Here is a 14,017-nt window from a genome sequence, read left to right as displayed (position 1 = left end):
TATCATAATTTTGAGTACATGTGATACGTTTTTCTTTACTAGAAGCCTCTATGGTTAAAATTTCACTTTGCAGAATGCGCATAGACTGTGTATGCGCACATGTAATGTTTACAATATGAGATATGCTTGCACAGAAGCTTATCTGTGATTAATATTTCAAAAAGATGTCGATAAAGTTAATATTTTAAAGAAATATCTTCATAAATAAGAAAGTAGACATCGCGCAGTCTGCACATGCTCAATGCTCACATCTGATTTTTACTATATGCAAGATGTTTGCCATTACCAGAAGTATCTGTGAAATGACTCGGTATGGTTGCATTGCAAACTACGGAGTCATGGATAGTTGCTTGCCGGGGTCCCACAAGGTTCCGTTTTGAACCCCACGTTCTCCTACCTCTTCGCTGATGGCACCGCTTTTGTGCCTCGAGAATGCCACATTTTGATTAGCAAAAATCAGGACTGTAAATTCATTATGAGTAAAAGCTTTAAGTCCGTTTTCGGTACATTAATTACGCTTTAACTTTTGAATTTTGATAATCATTTTTAGACTCTTTACTTCTGATTTACTCTTTTCCTCATTATTACCTACCGGATTGTGCTTTCGACATCGAAAATTCTCAGTGGAAACCGCCAAATATTGCATTTTCTCGATATTGCGCAAGAAAAAATTCATTTGGGAAGGTCCACCGCTATTTTAACGAGTTAAGAACGCCATAGATGAGTTTCGATATTACCGGCTGCGAAGATGTTACTTCAATTTAATCAATATTATCTGTGACACGAAGCTTGTTGACCTACACTTATATAATTGTTCCTGAGTTGCAACCGCAGGTATGTTACCAAATCTTGGAAGATAACGATCTTGTAAGTTGCTCCGATATACCCGAATTTACCTACGCTACCTGCTTCGCTACGAAGAATATACCGTCCAAATTTTGCTTTTGCTAGTGTAAAGTCATTCGAATGATTGATTCTTTTTGAGTATTAGTATACGATTAGCCTCCGTGTCAAACGTTAGCATTGCTACTTTGCAATATTTTATTCTGCAGCGCGATTTACCATTTTATCTATTTGTTTGTGTGCTTGTCTGTTACAGACTTGCAGAACGCGCCCTTCTTGAGCTCAAAAATTCCGTTGCGACCTGTAGTTCAAAAGGTAATTTTTGTTATTTTGGTTGATTATTATTATTACTTTTCCCTTTTGCTTTATCTTTGCTTGTGTATAAGAACCCCGATATTCACCTCGACCCACCTCTACTTTACCTGAGCTTACCGTAAGTTAATTTTGCCCTAAGTGAACGTAACCACTAACCTGGTGATTTTTTTTGATCCGATAAAGATCTCGTTAAAGTGCACAACTTCTAATTGACGAAAATTTGTTTTTTTAGAGGTGAAATAAATCACTTTTTGCAAGGCGCGCGTCTTCGAATGGTGGTCAATTTCTGGCGCCCAAAAGTTACCTTCCGTTGCAAAATTTGTCACGCGGTTTAAAGTTTCTTAATGTTTGAATTGCCGTCTCTCTTGATTGACTATGCGTTTTTTGATACCTTGTACAATCGAAGAACTTCCTACACTACTATCTTTACGAAAAGAAAAAAATCATATCAAATTTATCACCATAAACTATGATAGGAAATAGAAAGACGAAAGTTCCCTTTTAAGAAAATTGACATTTGCTTATAACTGCAATAACAGATTTGAATCTCTTCCGTAAATCATTTACACATTTCAGTAACTTTATTCATCAGCAAACGATTCCATCAAATATATAGAAATGCTTTTTTGGGATATAGTATAGGTACTGTGAATGACCTTTGGTATTTGGAAATTGAACCTTTGTGTTGAAGCTGCAAAGCAATTAAAAGTATCTTAAAGAAATTTTAAAATAGATCTTGATATTCAGAAGGAAAATATTTTGATTTAAAAATATCCTTTGATATCGCCTACAATAGGGACGGAATAAGTAAGCCCTTCACGTGTCCAATTCAATTAGACTGCGCGTAAAAATTCCAGCGGTAGAGAAAAATTCAGGACGTAACATTTCGGCTTAAATAAGAGATAATTTGATTTAAGAGGGATTAATTTGGTTTTCCGTCCACATTCATTTCTTCTTTCCCCCCTGAAACTCGCAATTAATTCTGTAGACATTGTTGCAAACTTTCTTAATTTAACTTTACCTTATTTTCGTACAGCGGTCCACAATATAAAAAGGTACATCTTGTAGGTAGTAGGTACAACCCTTTTACTTTGAAAGAGACGATGGACTGTCTTAAATAAAGTACGCTAGTATAATGGAAAGCCGTGAGTATTAAAAGAGGGAAGGTTCTAATTAGATTTCCATCGCCCTGTACAAAGTTTGGTAGTTCGTCATCACAATGGACAAATTTAAATGAAGAGAATTTAATAGAGGTAGGTATAGATGCGTTGGCGTTAATAACCATTTAATATGTTTACAAATTTCCTTATTTGGTGCAATTTGCTCTATTTCAATGCAATTATTTCCATCAGAATCAAAATACGTAGAATTTATTTAAATGTTGTCTCATGTATGTCATATCGTAGCCGTTAACTTAAACGTACAGCAGCATATAAATGAGGTTTCACGGCCTACTGACCGTAAACGTATCGGAAATTTGAATTAATAAATATTATCCTTTTTGGTGGTAACAAAGCGATGCATTAAGCTCATCTGTTAAATGAGTGACTTAAAAAAGTTGCTGCTTCACTTGACGCGGCTATGTACAAAATGACAACATTAAATGATTGGTAATGTCCCCTATAGAATAGATGTACCGTATTCATGGACATATAGGCCATTACCCTTCAATTGTATTGCAAAGAAATCGCTTGGAAAACGCGCTCACTAAATCCGTACAAATGTAATCCCTTAGCTTTTACAAGCGCTTTTTTTACAGTTCAATACGTTCCTTAGTTAGATAGGGTTTTGCTTGGTACTATTGTTGATAACAGTAATTACGTGGCCATAATTATACACCTTAATTCGTGTAGTTCAGGCACTTGACCGTTTCATGTTCTAAGTATACCAAATAGTTCAAACTTCGACTGTAAAGTACAAAAGAACCCACGTAATTTACACTGCCAGACGAGAGACATGTGATCAAATTTGGCTACCCAGAACTTGGGGAGATTATTCACTGATAAAGATAATGTCCTTTTGACCATCGTCGTATCTTCTATGGTTTTGGAGATCCTCATGATAGACGTCCTTATCTTAGACACAGTGTATAATATGATACATCGCCGTTAATATTATACTATGCGATCAAAAATGAGTTGCTGTCGAGTTACCTTTGGATTTTTTGTTTAGATGGGAACCGGTACAATTGAATGACAACGGGACCGTCAGAATCCTTTGGAATTATGCGCGACGCTGCAATGAAAGGAACTGTAGTATAGCCGCTAACAAATCAATAGCACGTTCTACAACAATCAAAACGTTCTACAACTAACGATTCATTATACTCGTACACAAAGGTTTCACGTCAGAGCTGTTAAATGAGAATAATGACGATGGTACCTGTCCGAGGAACCTACGTGTCCCATTTAGGGAAATATGTACCTTAAAAATAACAACTAAATTGTATACGTAGTTTGTGCACAAAGAGTTTTCCAATAACAATAACGATTGTGGACGTACTGTATATTAAGAGTTTCTCAATGTGGTCATTTGACTGTGGTTTTTTCTGAACAGCCTAGGATTCTGGCAATGGCTTTTCTGAACGTATGATTGGTCAGAAGGAACAAGGTTGACGGATGCTTGAATTAACGCCATTTTGGGACGTGTTAGAAAATGTACGGAAGCGTCTAGGAGATTTTGAAGAATGCATACGGTTTCGACGGCGTTCAGACCATAAGAAGTATTACGAAGAAAAAACTTGGTCTGTTACCACTAAAGCGTTAGGTACGTGTTTCCGTAATAGAAGCGTGCCCTCCGATTTAAGTTAAAGAACAGCAAGAAGGGCACACAAATAGTGGCCGATACAAAACCGATACGAAAAAAATTGAACGAGATGCAATTAAAAAGCAAAGTAAAAAACTAACACATTTCGTAAAAAAATTCGCGACAAGAGATACGTAAAGGTTGCATTTATATAGTCATTGTGAAGTGGTCAGACACGCATAAGTTAATTAGATGGTGGCAAAGTATTCGTATTCGCGAAATCGTGATATAAACAACCAGTTGTTATGTCCTAAAAAATTGAATTAAAAATCCATTTCTGGAACTATGGGTGCGATATTTATTTTGCAGGAACAGTACCGAAAGTTTTCGCCTAGAAACCGCGCAATGGAAGTGTATGACTGTCCTGTTCAAAAGCTAAGTTGGGAATTCGGAAATTGGAACTTGCTAAACCTACGTCTAGGAATGTGACGATACAAAAACCTTTGAAGTAAAATTTTCCGGGCTTCTAACAGTAAACTTAAATGGGAAAGAGTCCACCAAAGTGGGGGTCTGATATCATTATAAATAAAAATCCAATTCATTCGAAAGATTAAAGAACCCTTCCCAATTGATCATAGAGATCCAGAGATTGCTGCGTGGTAAATAAATTACCCTAGTGCAAAGTCAGCGTTCTGTGGTAAGTGCAGTCCATTTTCAAGACATGAACAAACAGTGTTGCTATTGACTATGGAAAAAAGTTTAATAAGTTTCTGTTTATTCATACGGCTCTCACAATCTCTCTCCAAGTGAAAGATCAAAGTTTACAATCTCGTATTCGCATTGATGATGAGAGTTTTTAATTAGACGCGTAATGTTTCAGAACGCGTACTGCAATTTTATCTACACGGTTATTTTTAACGCTGTAATTCCGTCCTTACGAATATTGGTTCGACGGGACACGTAACCACATACTTTAAGTTTTTCCCGTCGTCGGAATTTGGTGTAGATATTTTTAGACACAAGATAAATGCACTTGGAAATATACAAATGTAACTCTTTTTTCGTATATCTCCGGAGCTGCCGCGATTAAACAAGGGCTGCATGTTTATAAATTAACACGCCATATGTTATCTAATTAATTTCGTCGCGTATTATTTATAACTTGACACTCAATCTGTAGCTAGTTGACTGCTAATTATTTGCTTTTTAAATTAATTCTGCTTTTGCAGCCATCAAAATCGCGCGGACAAATATTACGCTTTCACAGCCGCTACCCATTTTTTTTGCTCCTCGCTATTTATATTAAAGAAAACGGAACCAACGAAATTTCTGTGACCGGCGTCCCCTTTAAACCAATAGTAAACCAGCATCCTAGCCAGCATCTTTTGTTAACACTGCATTTTTTGACTCTACCAAAACGGAACCACCGTAAACAGAACACCGAACAGTAAAGGTCACTGCTACCTTAGTAACAATCCTCGCGTCTTAGATGCGCACGTTTGTGGTTAATAACTTGACTATTTTTACGAAACGGTCTTTTTCGAACCCAACTCTGACATCTGTTAACAAATCTAAAAAATATGTGGATAACATGTTGTTTACTAAAAAAGTGGTAAATTTATCACTACAAAAAATGCAAGTAAGACACGAGCAAAAGGGTTAGCGGGTCTGTCACCTTAAAATAAATGTTCGAAAAGACCTTTTGTTGGTCGGTAAAACCGCAACTCGCAGGCCCTTGACTGAGGACTTCGTGCCCTTGAAAGTAGTTGGTACCGTATTGTATACAGGTGCACTCCTAAATCGGCACCCCAATTTATTACATTAGCCAAAGCATTTGCCTTATTTTGAATTAATTGATGTACGCCAATTCCCTAATTTCGTGCGCTTCCTGAAAAAATCAAGATTTTCCGTTAGAGTTCCAACTTAATACTGGAACAGCACCATTCTCCTATCTTCCTGACACTAGTAACATGGTTTTGTGCGCCTTTCCTTTAAGGGCGATGCAAAATTTCTAAAGGGGGTGCGAACTTAACGTAGCACCCCTTACAATCGGATAGACTTTAAACCTATGTCATACCTTTCTGCCTGTTTAGTGCTAATTTGTGCTCCATGCTCGAGTTTTGTACGCCTTCTGTTTCAGAGAAATTCAAAATGTTCAGTTGGGACATAGTTTTGTGCTAATTTGTGCTCCAGTACTCAGGTTTTGTGCGCCTTGCCTTTCGGAGTTATTCAATATTTCTAAAGAGGGTGTCAAATTAACGCAACTTTCCTCACAATCAGAGTGATTTGAAACCTGTCATAGTTTGTTGCCTATTTTGTGCTGATATGTGCCTAAGTACCTAAATTATGGGACAGGGAAGGGGTCCTACCCTAAGCCTCAATCCAAAACCTAGCAGCCGGCGTAATTTAGTTTCTCTATAAAAAATTCCAAAATGTAAAATTTTGAGGAAAGAAGGTTATAAGAGCTAGGTTGTTAAAGTTAAAGGTATAACATCTTATACAAAAAATAAAGTACTTGTCAAGTACTATCCAAATCTGTAATAAAATATGGGGTGTTCAATTTAAGAAAAAAACGCAAGTATGATACGCCACTGGAATATACAGTACGCCTCTGGTGATATCAAATGTATTTGAGAAACACAGGGACTATCATTGTGTATAATTTTTCTCTGTGATTTTCTTCTGTATCTTTTATGGTAAACGAATTATAATCCAATGGATCTTAGATCCTTACATTTACAAAATATCCGTGACAATTTTTCACCTTGAATCAATACTTCTCAATCAAACATTGGAAATCGACACTACTGGTAATACAATCCTAAAATTATACAGTGCTCCAACTGAAGACGGCACTACTTCTTTCTTACTATAGGAGCGACAACATTTTTTTCTGAAGGTAAAGGTAAGGAAGGACGCATTTTTAACACGTTTTCGTGTTAACACCAGTTAACACTTGTAATAGAAACATCTATCTTGTTATTTTAAATAGACCTGTGCATAGTATTACACCTGTGCCTGTGCACCTCAGCCAACACTGCAAGGATTTTAGTTTTTCTGGTTTGCCTATACATACCTTTGTTTAAAAAATTATTATTTATAGCAAATCGATCTTTCTTGGGGTAACAATATTTAGTTTTAATATTTCCATCTTGTATATCGTTTGACTTAGTTTTATGTAGTTACTTAGCTCTTCTAATACATAACACTTCATATATTGTTTCTATCTTATATATCTATTTCTATCCTATAAATCGCACGTTAAGTTATTATTTAGTTGTGTTTTAGTTAATTGAAATATGAAAATATCTCACTCACTTGTTGTCGTTCACTAACTATTTTTCTTTTTCTTCGGTTGCAAGGAGACATATGGCGAGGTAAAGGAAAATAACAGGATGGCTAATATTCTTAATTGATTGACAGATAGGTGAACAATTAATTAATTACCACGCTGTAGATACACCACACACGCAACAAAACTTTACCACAACAACGCTATTGAAAATTGAAATCTCATCACCCAACATTTCCCAAACTAAAATTAAAATGAATGTATTCATACTCCGTCTATACAAAAATGAAATATAGTTATTTGTTTCATTAGTACAAAAAATGTCATTTTCGGGACGAGGAAGATAGTTGTTGGACGACGCGTTAGCGGAGTCCAGCAACCTTCCGAGTCCCGAAAACGCATTTTTTGTACGAATAAAACATAAAATTTCTTCTCCAACCCCCTTTACTTTAAATTATATTTGAATTTAGATTCAGTTCACAGTTTCACTACTAGTTTGAGAACTTCTGCTTTCTTGTCCTCACGTGTCATGCCACCCCAATTTTTAGGTTAACTTATAACCTATTCGTTCTTATTTCTTGCTTCTCACCTCTCGCGACTTTGAAGGGAGCAAATCTAAGGTAGCATGTTCTGTCGCTTCTATAATCTCTGGCGGAGTGCAATCCATGTCGCTATCAGTTTCAGTCATTTCTATTGTATACAAAATTAATATTGTTATATTCTGTATTGCAATAAAAAACTTACTATACAGTTTTTTAATTAAAATTAATTGCAATTAACTTTTTCAAATTTTGAATTCAAAATGACAGATAATAGTGCAATTGGTCTGAAGTAGAAGGCGTACCACGCGACGGCGGGTTGTATACGTATTAAAATTACGGTCACCGAATATGTAAATTACGTTACACATGGGCCCGTATGAATAAAAGTAAGCAAATGCTTATACTTGCAAAATTCAAAGTAAATACTCGTAAGCGCTCCTTGGCACTGGGCAACTTAGCAGCGCTTCTAAGCAGAAGGACAGGACGCAGTGCAGTGCTGCTAAACCATGCTAAACAGACCTGTATGAAGGGGCAGTTACGAGTATTTACTTTCAATTTTGCAAGTATAAGCATTTGCTTACTTTTATTCATACGGCCCATGGTTTAAATAAAAATAGCGAGCGTAAATCATTTTCAATACATGTACATACGTATAGGTAACAACATTATTTGCATTGAATATGCAAAAATATTGGATTTGTATGTATAGAAATATCTTACAACCTGCAATGCAAAACGATGTCAATGTGACATATCTCTGTGATTGTAATTTTTTAATTGGCCAACTTTCAAGGTCGATTTCTTTTTGGTATTAGGACAAAAAGTATCCACTTTTTGTACAGTTGCCATGGTCATAGCGATTAATCCGGAAAAAGCCAATTTTACGTACCGAACACGCTCACAAAATAGCGTCTTATTCAGGTGGTTGGAGAAAAAAACTATTTTTAAACTGAAATGTATTCAACGGGTTCAACAAGTTGTTTGACTCACTTAGGCACTGCTCTTCATGTTGCATTTTACTTATATGTATTATCTCCTATGCATTTTAATTTTGTTATAATGGTCAACTGTAATAAACAAATAAATAAATAAATATTATGGTGTGTCACAGTCCGAAAACGTAGTTAAACACGTCATAACGCGTATTTTCCCCCATACGATACAATACAATTGAGAACGCATTACATTGCAGACATCGCACATCCTGACAGCACACGGCATGCTAGATTTTATGATTTCTAAACATGGAATCAAGATTTTTCTCCGTTTTTGTATATCGAGCATATGCGTATTTTATGTTGCCGACCAGAAAACTGATTGCTCCTTTCAAATATCTTAAAAAGCATAGGCATTGCATTTGATAAACAGTAGTTCCCACCAATTGCGGCAAAACTGTATTTTCTTGTCTCGAACACACTGTATATGATAAATAAGAAATAAATTTTAAGAAAAGGCAAACATGTAAATAGTAACAAACTTCAATATAATGTGATAAACCATCTAAAAACATAATCGGAAACACAACATTAAGTTGAAATACATATAGAGTCAATAGACCCCTCGTAGGGACCGCATGGGGGTAACAAAGTTTGGGTATTCTATTGTTAAAGGCGGCTACATTCTGTAGCCATAAAATCTCGCATTTATTCCAAATAAAGGAGAATGAACTTTTCGGTCTCCAACTGAGAATTTGGATAAACTGTTTTTGTAAAAATCTGTTCAGCTTCGAAACTGACTTAAAGAAATCTTATACACTCTTTCAACGATATAGTGGCTACATACCTACGCAGTTTGCTTGGGATTCAGATTTTTCCCATTAATTTTAAAGTTTGACTGATATATTACGCCCTGTATATTACTCTAGGTGCGAATATCATGCAGAACTCTCCTCAAAAGGCTATAGCCGTTAAAATGAAACTGTTATTGGCCATTGTGGACGAGCACCATAGTCTCGTTTGTAAATTGTAGGGAATTACTTTAATATGGTGTAGGAATAGATATGTTGATGAAGGAACTGCTGCGAATGGTTTTCACAGTTTTAATACAGAACAAATACATTGTTAGTCATCGTAATGCACAATGTGAAATCTAATGAACACTTAATAAGCGAAATTTAATAAAACAAACTCCCCATCCACACTACCTGCAAATATAATTGCTTACTCTGGGATTTATTGCGTTAGGAAGTTAGACCAAACAAGCATATTTGAGGGTTTCTCGCAGGTTTTGCTTCATAGACGCTCCTTAACTCTGAGAGTGTATACCTACTGTAACTGTAAGTAAACTTGAGAGCCTCTTAGTCTTAGTTAATTAATTAAACTGAAAGATTTTCGAGTATGAATTGCATACGATTCGGTAAATATAATTCAGTTCAGAGCAGAATCTACTAACATGAGCTTGGAGATAAAATCGAAATGGAAACCGACCGGTGTCATTCTTCGTCAAAGCAGTTCTGCATTAGAATTCATGTGCACCAAATTCTTTTGTTTAACTTTCAGTTATGCTCTGACTGCCGCAAATGGTTTCGCTGATTTTCCCATAAGTTTCAGTACTACAGAAGTGAATTACGCTTATCACACTTTATAGAAATCCCGTAAGTACTTTATGGCAACGGTACTTAGTGTAAGTGCTTATCATAAAATGCAAACCGAAAACGAGTGCGTAAAATTTATGGTCCGTCGTAAATAATTAAAAATGTCTTAATTAGGTCTTCATTTTTAGTTTTGGTGTCATCGTAATTAGATAATGTCAGTAGCCCACAGTGTATCGCCAGCAATTAATTTCCTAATTAAATTAGTGCGGGTTATAATAACCAAGAATGTATTAAGGTTTAGTTATATCATTAATTAGATGCAGTAGGTTAAATAACATATATACGTTGTAGGAGTGTAATTTACACATTTACCTAATAACCTAAGAAAATATTTAAACAAAATAATTATACTGAAGCCATTAACGTAATTAAGTTGTTATTTGTGTAGGTTTTTACACTGTATTAATCTACACCGCACAGTTGAACCACAAATTCGAATTTTAATTAAGATTTTCTTCGCCCCTTTTATTTTGGGCTAGGTCAGGTTCTGTGGCGAAACTGAGAAAGGGGTCAGATTATCTCTAAATTGCATCGACTGCTATTTCAGCACAAATACTATTGGTTTCGCTCAAGAAGTAGCTCATGATCAAGATGCAATTAGTATAACGAGTTTCCTTACCGTGTCAGGAAATTGGTTAATCTCTCGGAGAGTATGGAAGTTCTACATATTGCGCAAATTATCAGGCGGCGGCGGCGGCGGACTTATCTCTTGCGCTCAAATTTATTACAGCAACTTACTATTACTATTCATCCGGTGACGTTTATCATAAAATGAGTCTTTTGAATAATTCAATGTGATGCATTTTAGCGATTAGAACTTGTAAAGGAGATGGATTTTTATACAAGCGTGTGTACAGCCCAGTCTTTAAAAAATAACTGGCAGTATACGAGGTGATTGATTATAATCCTTGTATTTTTTGCCTTTCACTGAAGAGACACATTGATAGAGCACTTTAGTAAACTTTTTGCTATTGTAACGATTCTTTACTTTCATAAGCATAGGTAACTTTTTGCTCCTCATAACGACTTTTACTTCTAATAATATGCATCTGCTTCGATAGGACTCTAAATTAAAATTTGAAAAGTTACAAAGCTGAACTAGAAAAAATTTCTGTGTATTGAAACAGTTCAGGATTTAATAAAGAGAAGTTTTCATATACGCACTTCATTTAAAAGTCCTTTCATACAGACCAAGGAACTGTGAAACATTTAACGGCACGATTATTGCACTGCCATGTTGAATTTACTTTTAAAAAATACAAAGAAAGACCACCCGATCCTACATATCTTCCCAATTCAAATATAAATGTGAAATTAATTTTTTCATCCCCGTAGGCCGATTATAGCATTTTAAATCAAGCAGTTCGAATCAGATCCTTCCAGAAACGATCGAATCCAAAAGTAATCACGTAGAAAATATTTCAATAGAGATCATGTAACATTACTTTTTTGCCCATTTTCACGATTTGCCAAACGCGACCATCCGTCCATTCGTCTGAAACTACTTTAGTTTCATCTTTCTTTTTTTATCGTTCAACTGCCGTTGTAGGAGCAAATGTGCGTGTCATCCACCGATTTCGACAGTAGAGGAACCAACAGCGTAAAAAGGGTTGTAAGAAATTACTTCAAAAAGCTCTTGTAATGTCGGTGGGCTAACACAACTTAATACGGACGATAACAGCTTATCATTATTAAAATTTCATGACGAGTTCCTCTTCGTTGCTCCCTTACTTCATTTTCCTTCCTTCCTCTATTCCCCCTGCCGTCCACAGTTCCTTCCATCACAGTTTTTCTCAACACGCGACTCACTCAATTTCTCTTTCTTTTGTTAATGATGCCGATGATTGTACTCCTTTCACCAACTTTCCAGTATTTCCTAATTCTTCGCGCTGTCTTTCCAATTGATCATTAGATTCTTTCTCCATACAAAGCTTCTATTTTTTTATCGTCTTTCTTCATTATGGTCCATGCTTCAGAACCTTGCTCCAAACAAAATTAGGTAGTCTCTTCTTCAATTCTATATCCAGCTTGCTTTCGAGCAAACTGCAGATTTTTTTTGTATGCTTGACTTGGCATTCCAGTTACAGCCACTATGACTTCACAGCGCCTCCTCTGAATTATCTCTGTAACTAGGTACAATTGTACAGGTCCACATACACCAGCTTCTCTCCCCTTACGCAAACTGCTACATTGTTATTCTTTTCCGTTAGCTTCCGTACCTATCTCTAGTTTAATTTCTTCCCATTTCAGATCTGCACCTCCATCTAATGCCTTTAAATCCCGGTTCCTTGTATTTTTATCAGTTTTTCTGCCCCACCACTAGCAAAAAGTCAATACTTAAGAATTGCAATTCGTCTAAAATTACTACGTTTATTCACCTTTATGAGGATTTCAACGTAAAAATTAAATGATGACTTCGTTACTTGAATATCTGATTGCCAAGGCGTACGGCCATTTGCGTTTCTTGTATAGCAGCCGTCGTATTCTTAGTACCAAACACAAAGCTGTACTATGTGATGCTCTGGTTTTGTCACACTTTAATTTCTCTGACGTTGTCTACGGACCATGTCTATTGGCTAGAGATCGTGATAGAATTCAGAGAGTTCAAAACTCTTGCTTACGTTTTGTGTTTGGCATACGAAAATATGAAAAGATTTCCCATACACTTCCCATAATAGGATGGCTGAATATGAAGGAAAGACGGCAGTTACACTCCTCGTGCTTTTATCACAGAATTATTAATGATAGAACACCTCCTTATTTATATAATAGGATAACATTTAGAACAGATATTCACCACCTAAATTTGCGATATCGAGGTTTGTTATCTACTCCATCTTTCTCTACGTCAGTATTTCAAAGATCCTTCAGTTACAACATCTGCAAATTTGGTAATCAGAAAGAAAATCTTAAATTTCTGAGTTTATCAAAGGTTTCATTTAAGAGGGCGATGAAAAGGACAATACTTACAAGTAGGTCGTGATTCTTTAGTTACTTGTCGTACCTATTGTAATACTTATATACTGCTTACCGGAAAATTTTTTTTTTTTTTTAAGTTTTATGCTAGATATTTAGTTACAAGCATAGGATAGTATATGTTTATGTTAATTATGTATATATGGTTGTCATTGCAATTTTATTTTATACCTAGATTTTATTGTGGTTACAGGGGGAAGAACAGATAACTGTCTTCAGTTTATCTGACCCTGTGCATTCCAATTGAATATGGTGTAGGAGCCTTCAATATTCAATAAAAGCTATTATTATTATTATTATTATTATTATATACCTACTTATCAAACATGTATTTGGTATATTTTTGTGGCATTTTTTATTCACGTTTGCCAGCAACATGAGACCCATAGATGCCAACATTCCGATTTATGCAATAAATCTCTTTGGAAAACAACGGAACTCATTTCCTCAATGGCCAATAGGTACCATAAGATTTGGGCGAGATGCTGTCATTAAGAGTTAAAATTTTAAACGTGAATATCTTTGTAACGCAACGGCCGAACTGGATACTCACAATAGGAAAATCATAGGTCTTTTCGAGACACATTCAACGGTACCTCTTCCAATGCAAGCGGACAAACCGCAGTTGAGGTCTCTTACAACTCGATAACGGAGCGTCGGAAGTGGGTATTCACAAAGAGACAATACTAGATACACGAGACGTTTCTACCA

The 14,017-nt window shown here is 35.8% G+C and overlaps 1 protein-coding gene across 3 annotated transcripts in view; it reads right to left on the bottom strand.

Moving 5' to 3' along the window:
- LOC116177420 overlaps window positions 1-14,017 on the bottom strand; it is a 46,293-nt gene that overhangs the window by 24,752 nt on the left and 7,524 nt on the right. Inside the window, exon 1 of one of the 3 annotated variants that reach the window (XM_031496395.1) lies at window positions 3,583-3,593. The exons of the other annotated variants lie outside the window; for them this stretch is intronic. The gene's annotated coding sequence lies outside the window, so the exon portion shown is untranslated. Of the gene's footprint in view, window positions 1-3,582; window positions 3,594-14,017 lie in introns of those variants that run through there. 3 annotated transcript variants of the gene reach the window in all.

This window comes from Photinus pyralis, unplaced genomic scaffold (assembly GCF_008802855.1).
Source record: "Photinus pyralis isolate 1611_PpyrPB1 unplaced genomic scaffold, Ppyr1.3 Ppyr1.4_LG7, whole genome shotgun sequence".
Taxonomy (NCBI): Eukaryota; Metazoa; Arthropoda; class Insecta; order Coleoptera; family Lampyridae; genus Photinus; species Photinus pyralis.
The sequence above is the reverse complement of the archived record's forward strand: the minus strand, read 5'-3'. Positions and strand labels throughout refer to the sequence as shown.